Source organism: Lactuca sativa, chromosome 8 (genome assembly GCF_002870075.4).
Source record: "Lactuca sativa cultivar Salinas chromosome 8, Lsat_Salinas_v11, whole genome shotgun sequence".
In the NCBI taxonomy this organism is placed as follows: Eukaryota; Viridiplantae; Streptophyta; class Magnoliopsida; order Asterales; family Asteraceae; genus Lactuca; species Lactuca sativa.
The window spans coordinates 170,681,841-170,693,091 of NC_056630.2; positions in this window are offsets into that span (position 1 = coordinate 170,681,841).

The following is an 11,251-nucleotide window of genomic DNA, read 5'->3' on the forward strand; positions in this document are numbered from 1 at the left end:
AAAACTATTAAAACATGTGCACTCACCAACATAAAGTTGATGTTTTCAAAATTGCATGTGTTCCTAGGATGGAGTAGAGATCATGTCAAGGAAGGATTATGATCATGAAGACTTGTATTTTTTTTTCATTTACATAGGTAATTATGATTGGAGCTCTGTGATTTGGGAAATATTTTTGTGGTCACCATTCAACATTTTATGCCATCGGTCGGGGAGGGTGTGACATCGACTAGAGGTTCTAGAGACTCTAAGGAGGGAGATGGTATATGCTAAATTCTCCAAGTGTGAGTTTTGGTGCGTGAGGTGCAGTTTTCGGGGGATCTTGTCAATCAACAGGGTATATTGGATATCCCTAGAGATAATAAGAAAGGATCATTAGATATTCTGTAATTCTATAAAGATAGTAAATTAAGAGTAATAAATATATCCTAAAAAGATAATAAGATAGGATCGTTAGATATCGTAAAAGATAGTAAGTTAGGGTTGGTAAAATACATTAGGAAAAGTTTCTCTAAAAGAAAAATGAATTTTGAATTAATACAACCAAATAAAATCCGAAAACTATTAAAACATGTGCACTCACCAACATAAAGTTGATGTTTTCAAAATTGCATGTATTCCTAGGATGGAGTAGAGATCATGTCAAGGAAGGATTATGATCATGAAGACTTGTATTTTTTTTCATTTACATAGGTAATTATGATTGGTGCTCTGTGATTTGGGAAATATTTTTGTGGTCACCATTCAACATTTTATGCCATCGGTCGGGGAGGGTGTGACATCGACTAGAGGTTCTAGAGACTCTAAGGAGGGAGATGGTATATGCTAAATTCTCCAAGTGTGAGTTTTGGTTGCGTGAGGTGCAGTTTTCGGGGGATCTTGTCAATCAACAGGGTATATTGGATATCCCTAGAGATAATAAGAAAGGATCATTAGATATTCTGTAATTCTATAAAGATAGTTAATTAAGACTAATAAATATATCCTAAAAGGATAATAAGATAGGATCGTCAGATATCGTAAAAGATAGTAAGTTAGGGTTGGTAAAATACATTAGGAAAAGTTTCTCTAAAAGAAAAAATGAATTTTGAATTAATACAACCAAATAAAATCCGAAAACTATTAAAACATGTGCACTCACCAACATAAAGTTGATGTTTTCAAAATTGCATGTGTTCCTAGGATGGAGTAGAGATCATGTCAAGGAAGGATTATGATCATGAAGACTTGTATTTTTTTTCATTTACATAGGTAATTATGATTTGAGCTCTGTGATTTGGGAAATATTTTTGTGGTCACCATTCAACATTTTATGCCATCGGTCGGGGAGGGTGTGACATCGACTAGAGGTTCTAGAGACTCTAAGGAGGGAGATGGTATATGCTAAATTCTCCAAGTGTGAGTTTTGGTTGCGTGAGGTGCAGTTTTCGGGGGATCTTGTCAATCAACAGGGTATATTGGATATCCCTAGAGATAATAAGAAAGGATCATTAGATATTCTGTAATTCTATAAAGATAGTAAATTAAGACTAATAAATATATCCTAAAAAGATAATAAGATAGGATCGTTAGATATCGTAAAAGATAGTAAGTTAGGGTTGGTAAAATACATTAGGAAAAGTTTCTCTAAAAGAAAAATGAATTTTGAATTAATACAACCAAATAAAATCCGAAAACTATTAAAACATGTGCACTCACCAACATAAAGTTGATGTTTTCAAAATTGCATGTGTTCCTAGGATGGAGTAGAGATCATGTCAAGGAAGGATTATGATCATGAAGACTTGTATTTTTTTTTCATTTACATAGGTAATTATGATTGGAGCTCTGTGATTTAGGAAATATTTTTGTGGTCACCATTCAACATTTTATGCCATCGGTCGGGGAGGGTGTGACATCGACTAGAGGTTCTAGAGACTCTAAGGAGGGAGATGGTATATGCTAAATTCTCCAAGTGTGAGTTTTGGTGCGTGAGGTGCAGTTTTCGGGGGATCTTGTCAATCAACAGGGTATATTGGATATCCCTAGAGATAATAAGAAAGGATCATTAGATATTCTGTAATTCTATAAAGATAGTAAATTAAGAGTAATAAATATATCCTAAAAAGATAATAAGATAGGATCGTCAGATATCGTAAAAGATAGTAAGTTAGGGTTGGTAAAATACATTAGGAAAAGTTTCTCTAAAAGAAAAATGAATTTTGAATTAATACAACCAAATAAAATCCGAAAACTATTAAAACATGTGCACTCACCAACATAAAGTTGATGTTTTCAAAATTGCATGTATTCCTAGGATGGAGTAGAGATCATGTCAAGGAAGGATTATGATCATGAAGACTTGTATTTTTTTTCATTTACATAGGTAATTATGATTGGTGCTCTGTGATTTGGGAAATATTTTTGTGGTCACCATTCAACATTTTATGCCATCGGTCGGGGAGGGTGTGACATCGACTAGAGGTTCTAGAGACTCTAAGGAGGGAGATGGTATATGCTAAATTCTCCAAGTGTGAGTTTTGGTTGCGTGAGGTGCAGTTTTCGGGGGATCTTGTCAATCAACAGGGTATATTGGATATCCCTAGAGATAATAAGAAAGGATCATTAGATATTCTGTAATTCTATAAAGATAGTTAATTAAGACTAATAAATATATCCTAAAAGGATAATAAGATAGGATCGTCAGATATCGTAAAAGATAGTAAGTTAGGGTTGGTAAAATACATTAGGAAAAGTTTCTCTAAAAGAAAAAATGAATTTTGAATTAATACAACCAAATAAAATCCGAAAACTATTAAAACATGTGCACTCACCAACATAAAGTTGATGTTTTCAAAATTGCATGTGTTCCTAGGATGGAGTAGAGATCATGTCAAGGAAGGATTATGATCATGAAGACTTGTATTTTTTTTCATTTACATAGGTAATTATGATTTGAGCTCTGTGATTTGGGAAATATTTTTGTGGTCACCATTCAACATTTTATGCCATCGGTCGGGGAGGGTGTGACATCGACTAGAGGTTCTAGAGACTCTAAGGAGGGAGATGGTATATGCTAAATTCTCCAAGTGTGAGTTTTGGTTGCGTGAGGTGCAGTTTTCGGGGGATCTTGTCAATCAACAGGGTATATTGGATATCCCTAGAGATAATAAGAAAGGATCATTAGATATTCTGTAATTCTATAAAGATAGTAAATTAAGACTAATAAATATATCCTAAAAAGATAATAAGATAGGATCGTTAGATATCGTAAAAGATAGTAAGTTAGGGTTGGTAAAATACATTAGGAAAAGTTTCTCTAAAAGAAAAATGAATTTTGAATTAATACAACCAAATAAAATCCGAAAACTATTAAAACATGTGCACTCACCAACATAAAGTTGATGTTTTCAAAATTGCATGTGTTCCTAGGATGGAGTAGAGATCATGTCAAGGAAGGATTATGATCATGAAGACTTGTATTTTTTTTCATTTACATAGGTAATTATGATTGGTGCTCTGTGATTTGGGAAATATTTTTGTGGTCACCATTCAACATTTTATGCCATCGGTCGGGGAGGGTGTGACATCGACTAGAGGTTCTAGAGACTCTAAGGAGGGAGATGGTATATTCTAAATTCTCCAAGTGTGAGTTTTGGTTGCGTAAGGTGCAGTTTTCGGGGGATCTTGTCAATCAACAGGGTATATTGGATATCCCTAGAGATAATAAGAAAGGTTCATTAGATATTCTGTAATTCTATAAACATAGTAAATTAAGACTAATAAATATATCCTAAAAGGATAATAAGATAGGATCGTCAGATATCGTAAAAGATAGTAAGTTAGGGTTGGTAAAATACATTAGGAAAAGTTTCTCTAAAAGAAAAAATGAATTTTGAATTAATACAACCAAATAAAATCCGAAAACTATTAAAACATGTGCACTCACCAACATAAAGTTGATGTTTTCAAAATTGCATGTGTTCCTAGGATGGAGTAGAGATCATGTCAAGGAAGCATTATGATCATGAAGACTTTTATTTTTTTTCATTTACATAGGTAATTATGATTGGAGCTCTGTGATTTGGGAAATATTTTTGTGGTCACCATTCAACATTTTATGCCATCGGTCGGGGAGGGTGTGACATCGACTAGAGGTTCTAGAGACTCTAAGGAGGGAGATGGTATATGCTAAATTCTCCAAGTGTGAGTTTTGGTTGCGTGAGGTGCAGTTTTCGGGGGATCTTGTCAATCAACAGGGTATATTGGATATCCCTAGAGATAATAAGAAAGGATCATTAGATATTTTGTAATTCTATAAAGATAGTAAATTAAGACTAATAAATATATCCTAAAAAGATAATAAGATAGGATCGTTAGATATCGTAAAAGATAGTAAGTTAGGGTTGGTAAAATACATTAGGAAAAGTTTCTCTAAAAGAAAAATGAATTTTGAATTAATACAACCAAATAAAATCCGAAAACTATTAAAACATGTGCACTCACCAACATAAAGTTGATGTTTTCAAAATTGCATGTGTTCCTAGGATGGAGTAGAGATCATGTCAAGGAAGGATTATGATCATGAAGACTTGTATTTTTTTTCATTTACATAGGTAATTATGATTGGTGCTCTGTGATTTGGGAAATATTTTTGTGGTCACCATTCAACATTTTATGCCATCGGTCGGGGAGGGTGTGACATCGACTAGAGGTTCTAGAGACTCTAAGGAGGGAGATGGTATATGCTAAATTCTCCAAGTGTGAGTTTTGGTTGCGTGAGGTGTAGTTTTCAGGGGATCTTGTCAATCAACAGGGTATATTGGATATCCCTAGAGATAATAAGAAAGGATCATTAGATATTCTGTAATTCTATAAAGATAGTAAATTAAGACTAATAAATATATCCTAAAAGGATAATAAGATAGGATCGTCAGATATCGTAAAAGATAGTAAGTTAGGGTTGGTAAAATACATTAGGAAAAGTTTCTCTAAAAGAAAAAATGAATTTTGAATTAATACAACCAAATAAAATCCGAAAACTATTAAAACATGTGCACTCACCAACATAAAGTTGATGTTTTCAAAATTGCATGTGTTCCTAGGATGGAGTAGAGATCATGTCAAGGAAGGATTATGATCATGAAGACTTGTATTTTTTTTCATTTACATAGGTAATTATGATTGGTGCTCTGTGATTTGGGAAATATTTTTGTGGTCACCATTCAACATTTTATGCCATCGGTCGGGGAGGGTGTGACATCGACTAGAGGTTCTAGAGACTCTAAGGAGGGAGATGGTATATGCTAAATTCTCCAAGTGTGAGTTTTGGTTGCGTGAGGTGCAGTTTTCGGGGGATCTTGTCAATCAACAGGGTATATTGGATATCCCTAGAGATAATAAGAAAGGATCATTAGATATTCTGTAATTCTATAAAGATAGTAAATTAAGACTAATAAATATATCCTCAAAAGATAATAAGATAGGATCGTTAGATATCGTAAAAGATAGTAAGTTAGGGTTGGTAAAATGCATTAGGAAAAGTTTCTCTAAAAGAAAAATGAATTTTGAATTAATACAACCAAATAAAATCCGAAAACTATTAAAACATGTGCACTCACCAACATAAAGTTGATGTTTTCAAAATTGCATGTGTTCCTAGGATGGAGTAGAGATCATGTCAAGGAAGGATTATGATCATGAAGACTTGTATTTTTTTTCATTTACATAGGTAATTATGATTGGCGCTCTGTGATTTGGGAAATATTTTTGTGGTCACCATTCAACATTTTATGCCATCGGTCGGGGAGGGTGTGACATCGACTAGAGGTTCTAGAGATTCTAAGGAGGGAGATGGTATATGCTAAATTCTCCAAGTGTGAGTTTTGGTTGCGTGAGGTGCAGTTTTCGGGGGATCTTGTCAATCAACAGGGTATATTGGATATCCCTAGAGATAATAAGAAAGGATCATTAGATATTCTGTAATTCTATAAAGATAGTAAATTAAGACTAATAAATATATCCTCAAAAGATAATAAGATAGGATCGTTAGATATCGTAAAAGATAGTAAGTTAGGGTTGGTAAAATGCATTAGGAAAAGTTTCTCTAAAAGAAAAATGAATTTTGAATTAATACAACCAAATAAAATCCGAAAACTATTAAAACATGTGCACTCACCAACATAAAGTTGATGTTTTCAAAATTGCATGTGTTCCTAGGATGGAGTAGAGATCATGTCAAGGAAGGATTATGATCATGAAGACTTGTATTTTTTTTCATTTACATAGGTAATTATGATTGGCGCTCTGTGATTTGGGAAATATTTTTGTGGTCACCATTCAACATTTTATGCCATCGGTCGGGGAGGGTGTGACATCGACTAGAGGTTCTAGAGATTCTAAGGAGGGAGATGGTATATGCTAAATTCTCCAAGTGTGAGTTTTGGTTGCGTGAGGTGCAGTTTTCGGGGGATCTTGTCAATCAACAGGGTATATTGGATATCCCTAGAGATAATAAGAAAGGATCATTAGATATTCTGTAATTCTATAAAGATAGTAAATTAAGACTAATAAATATATCCTCAAAAGATAATAAGATAGGATCGTTAGATATCGTAAAAGATAGTAAGTTAGGGTTGGTAAAATGCATTAGGAAAAGTTTCTCTAAAAGAAAAATGAATTTTGAATTAATACAACCAAATAAAATCCGAAAACTATTAAAACATGTGCACTCACCAACATAAAGTTGATGTTTTCAAAATTGCATGTGTTCCTAGGATGGAGTAGAGATCATGTCAAGGAAGGATTATGATCATGAAGACTTGTATTTTTTTTTCATTTACATAGGTAATTATGATTGGAGCTCTGTGATTTGGGAAATATTTTTGTGGTCACCATTCAACATTTTATGCCATCGGTCGGGGAGGGTGTGACATCGACTAGAGGTTCTAGAGACTCTAAGGAGGGAGATGGTATATGCTAAATTCTCCAAGTGTGAGTTTTGGTTGCGTGAGGTGCAGTTTTCGGGGGATCTTGTCAATCAACAGGGTATATTGGATATCCCTAGAGATAATAAGAAAGGATCATTAGATATTCTGTAATTCTATAAAGATAGTAAATTAAGACTAATAAATATATCCTAAAAGGATAATAAGATAGGATCGTCAGATATCGTAAAAGATAGTAAGTTAGGGTTGGTAAAATACATTAGGAAAAGTTTCTCTAAAAGAAAAAATGAATTTTGAATTAATACAACCAAATAAAATCCGAAAACTATTAAAACATGTGCACTCACCAAAATAAAGTTGATGTTTTCAAAATTGCATGTGTTCCTAGGATGGAGTAGAGATCATGTCAAGGAAGGATTATGATCATGAAGACTTGTATTTTTTTTCATTTACATAGGTAATTATGATTGGTGCTCTGTGATTTGGGAAATATTTTTGTGGTCACCATTCAACATTTTATGCCATCGGTCGGGGAGGGTGTGACATCGACTAGAGGTTCTAGAGACTCTAAGGAGGGAGATGGTATATGCTAAATTCTCCAAGTGTGAGTTTTGGTTGCGTGAGGTGTAGTTTTCAGGGGATCTTGTCAATCAACAGGGTATATTGGATATCCCTAGAGATAATAAGAAAGGATCATTAGATATTCTGTAATTCTATAAAGATAGTAAATTAAGACTAATAAATATATCCTAAAAGGATAATAAGATAGGATCGTCAGATATCGTAAAAGATAGTAAGTTAGGGTTGGTAAAATACATTAGGAAAAGTTTCTCTAAAAGAAAAAATGAATTTTGAATTAATACAACCAAATAAAATCCGAAAACTATTAAAACATGTGCACTCACCAACATAAAGTTGATGTTTTCAAAATTGCATGTGTTCCTAGGATGGAGTAGAGATCATGTCAAGGAAGGATTATGATCATGAAGACTTGTATTTTTTTTCATTTACATAGGTAATTATGATTGGTGCTCTGTGATTTGGGAAATATTTTTGTGGTCACCATTCAACATTTTATGCCATCGGTCGGGGAGGGTGTGACATCGACTAGAGGTTCTAGAGACTCTAAGGAGGGAGATGGTATATGCTAAATTCTCCAAGTGTGAGTTTTGGTTGCGTGAGGTGCAGTTTTCGGGGGATCTTGTCAATCAACAGGGTATATTGGATATCCCTAGAGATAATAAGAAAGGATCATTAGATATTCTGTAATTCTATAAAGATAGTAAATTAAGACTAATAAATATATCCTCAAAAGATAATAAGATAGGATCGTTAGATATCGTAAAAGATAGTAAGTTAGGGTTGGTAAAATGCATTAGGAAAAGTTTCTCTAAAAGAAAAATGAATTTTGAATTAATACAACCAAATAAAATCCGAAAACTATTAAAACATGTGCACTCACCAACATAAAGTTGATGTTTTCAAAATTGCATGTGTTCCTAGGATGGAGTAGAGATCATGTCAAGGAAGGATTATGATCATGAAGACTTGTATTTTTTTTCATTTACATAGGTAATTATGATTGGCGCTCTGTGATTTGGGAAATATTTTTGTGGTCACCATTCAACATTTTATGCCATCGGTCGGGGAGGGTGTGACATCGACTAGAGGTTCTAGAGATTCTAAGGAGGGAGATGGTATATGCTAAATTCTCCAAGTGTGAGTTTTGGTTGCGTGAGGTGCAGTTTTCGGGGGATCTTGTCAATCAACAGGGTATATTGGATATCCCTAGAGATAATAAGAAAGGATCATTAGATATTCTGTAATTCTATAAAGATAGTAAATTAAGACTAATAAATATATCCTCAAAAGATAATAAGATAGGATCGTTAGATATCGTAAAAGATAGTAAGTTAGGGTTGGTAAAATGCATTAGGAAAAGTTTCTCTAAAAGAAAAATGAATTTTGAATTAATACAACCAAATAAAATCCGAAAACTATTAAAACATGTGCACTCACCAACATAAAGTTGATGTTTTCAAAATTGCATGTGTTCCTAGGATGGAGTAGAGATCATGTCAAGGAAGGATTATGATCATGAAGACTTGTATTTTTTTTTCATTTACATAGGTAATTATGATTGGAGCTCTGTGATTTGGGAAATATTTTTGTGGTCACCATTCAACATTTTATGCCATCGGTCGGGGAGGGTGTGACATCGACTAGAGGTTCTAGAGACTCTAAGGAGGGAGATGGTATATGCTAAATTCTCCAAGTGTGAGTTTTGGTTGCGTGAGGTGCAGTTTTCGGGGGATCTTGTCAATCAACAGGGTATATTGGATATCCCTAGAGATAATAAGAAAGGATCATTAGATATTCTGTAATTCTATAAAGATAGTAAATTAAGACTAATAAATATATCCTAAAAAGATAATAAGATAGGATCGTTAGATATCGTAAAAGATAGTAAGTTAGGGTTGGTAAAATACATTAGGAAAAGTTTCTCTAAAAGAAAAATGAATTTTGAATTAATACAACCAAATAAAATCCGAAAACTATTAAAACATGTGCACTCACCAACATAAAGTTGATGTTTTCAAAATTGCATGTGTTCCTAGGATGGAGTAGAGATCATGTCAAGGAAGGATTATGATCATGAAGACTTGTATTTTTTTTCATTTACATAGGTAATTATGATTGGTGCTCTGTGATTTGGGAAATATTTTTGTGGTCACCATTCAACATTTTATGCCATCGGTCGGGGAGGGTGTGACATCGACTAGAGGTTCTAGAGACTCTAAGGAGGGAGATGGTATATGCTAAATTCTCCAAGTGTGAGTTTTGGTTGCGTGAGGTGCAGTTTTCGGGGGATCTTGTCAATCAACAGGGTATATTGGATATCCCTAGAGATAATAAGAAAGGATCATTAGATATTCTGTAATTCTATAAAGATAGTAAATTAAGACTAATAAATATATCCTCAAAAGATAATAAGATAGGATCGTTAGATATCGTAAAAGATAGTAAGTTAGGGTTGGTAAAATGCATTAGGAAAAGTTTCTCTAAAAGAAAAATGAATTTTGAATTAATACAACCAAATAAAATCCGAAAACTATTAAAACATGTGCACTCACCAACATAAAGTTGATGTTTTCAAAATTGCATGTGTTCCTAGGATGGAGTAGAGATCATGTCAAGGAAGGATTATGATCATGAAGACTTGTATTTTTTTTCATTTACATAGGTAATTATGATTGGTGCTCTGTGATTTGGGAAATATTTTTGTGGTCACCATTCAACATTTTATGCCATCGGTCGGGGAGGGTGTGACATCGACTAGAGGTTCTAGAGACTCTAAGGAGGGAGATGGTATATGCTAAATTCTCCAAGTGTGAGTTTTGGTTGCGTGAGGTGCAGTTTTCGGGGGATCTTGTCAATCAACAGGGTATATTGGATATCCCTAGAGATAATAAGAAAGGATCATTAGATATTCTGTAATTCTATAAAGATAGTAAATTAAGACTAATAAATATATCCTAAAAAGATAATAAGATAGGATCGTTAGATATCGTAAAAGATAGTAAGTTAGGGTTGGTAAAATGCATTAGGAAAAGTTTCTCTAAAAGAAAAATGAATTTTGAATTAATACAACCAAATAAAATCCGAAAACTATTAAAACATGTGCACTCACCAACATAAAGTTGATGTTTTCAAAATTTCATGTGTTCCTAGGATGGAGTAGAGATCATGTCAAGGAAGGATTATGATCATGAAGACTTGTATTTTTTTTCATTTACATAGGTAATTATGATTGGTGCTCTGTGATTTGGGAAATATTTTTGTGGTCACCATTCAACATTTTATGCCATCGGTCGGGGAGGGTGTGACATCGACTAGAGGTTCTAGAGACTCTAAGGAGGGAGATGGTATATGCTAAATTCTCCAAGTGTGAGTTTTGGTTGCGTGAGGTGCAGTTTTCGGGGGATCTTGTCAATCAACAGGGTATATTGGATATCCCTAGAGATAATAAGAAAGGATCATTAGATATTCTGTAATTCTATAAAGATAGTAAATTAAGACTAATAAATATATCCTAAAAAGATAATAAGATAGGATCGTTAGATATCGTAAAAGATAGTTAGTTAGGGTTGGTAAAATACATTAGGAAAAGTTTCTCTAAAAGAAAAATGAATTTTGAATTAATACAACCAAATAAAATCCGAAAACTATTAAAACATGTGCACTCACCAACATAAAGTTGATGTTTTCAAAATTGCATGTGTTCCTAGGATGGAGTAGAGATCATGTCAAGGAAGGATTATGAT